The following is a 1867-nucleotide window of genomic DNA, read 5'->3' on the forward strand; positions in this document are numbered from 1 at the left end:
TACCCAGAAGAATCTCTACAAAGATATGATGATTGAGACCTACTGTAACCTCACTATTATAGGTATATCACATGTCACTCTGAATACAAGCCATATGAGCATCGGGATATTGAAGACATAACATACCTCACTCTCATAACAATCAGAAGATATGTAGCAGTCTCCACATTGGACATACTTGTTGAATTTGATTCAAGTATACAAGTAATTGATTTTCTAGCTTCATTGTTAATACATCAACAAACTCACATTACAGAGAAGCCCTATGAGTACTAGGACTGCATAAATACAACATAGATGTAAAAACAATGATGAAATCTTAAGATCTGATTCCTTTTTACAATGAGACCAAATTGTAAATTTAATTTATACAGATATAAAGAGTCAACAGCATATTGACTATGATGAAGATTTTTCATGTGCCAAATATCATTGCAGGCGTGAAAGAAGTCAAACTGGAGAGAAACCTGTATATTCTGAATGTGGTAAAGCCTTTGCGTATGAGAGTCATCTTCAAAGGCATGAAAGTGCACTTATAGGAGAGAAACCCTTTCAGTGTAATCAGTGTGTTAAAGCCTTTGAACATCACAGTCATCTTCAATGGCATAAAATAACACATATGGGAAGGAAACCCTATGAATGTAATCAATGTGGTAAAGCCTTTGCATGACATCATTTCCAAAATCACAAAAGAACACATGCTGGAGAGAATCCCAATGAATGTAATCAGTGTGGTAAAGGCTTTGCACAACACAGTACTCTTCAAGGACATAGAATAAAACATAGTGGAAAGAAAAAAAGAATACAATGACAAGCTCTGCCCTTTAGTTTAGGTGTGAAGCCCCAGGACGATGTCAGTATGACATAAAATTGAAGTTTTCCCTGAAACAGCCTGGCCCTGTTGCTAAATTCTACAACAAGTTTGAGAACTAATGTGTATCAAAACCATATTGTCATAAAAATGACAAAAAGAATAATTGAATATGTATCAATAAACATATAATGACCCCTAACATCTCACTTTTTATAAAATTTTAGTGGGTCAAGAATATCATAGACATTGATGTGGGAGCTAAAGCTATAAAAGTCACAGAAAGAAGCAAAAGAAGAGATGGCAGAGCAAGAGGGAAGAGGAGGAGAATAAGAAGAGAAAAAGAAAGGAATGAAGAAGGAGGGAAGGAAGGAAGGAAGATAAATCATCTTAAAGTAAATATAGGAATAAATCTTATCTTGAGGTTAGGCAAAGTCTTCCTAAATAAAACAATACAAATATAAGCAATAAAAAGTTGAAAAGGATTTTTAGGAAAAATTATAGCACATTTGTTTAATATATCAGTGAATAAGGCAATCTAGACAAAATGAACAAACTCCTACAACTAACTACAAATAGCTCAAACTGACTCAAGAAGAAATAGAATCTTAAGTCCACAGCAGTTTATTTAATTAAAGGTTGAGGATCACCCTTGTCTGGTGGTATTTTACAGAACATTTAAAGTAGAATTATAGCAATCTTCCAGAAGGAAAACAATAGAAAAAGTAATACATCCAAAGTCATATGATGTCAATTGCACCCTGAAACCAAAACCATAATAATGTATCACAAGAAAACTACAGATGAATATCCTGTGTAACTAGAAATGCAAATATTCTCAACAAAAATAATAGGAAGCCAAATCTAAACACATGTTACTAGAATTATATATTATGAACAGGTGGAATTTATCTCATGATGGCAATGATGGATTAGCATTAAATGAATAGCAATTACATCTTACATTAACATAAGGATGAAAAAATCCACATGATTTTGACTGAGACAATAAAGGCAGTTTTGGTGATGTCTAATCACTCTTTCTTGTTTCTATAT

Source organism: Peromyscus eremicus, chromosome X, assembly GCF_949786415.1.
Source record: "Peromyscus eremicus chromosome X, PerEre_H2_v1, whole genome shotgun sequence".
NCBI classification, from domain to species: Eukaryota; Metazoa; Chordata; class Mammalia; order Rodentia; family Cricetidae; genus Peromyscus; species Peromyscus eremicus.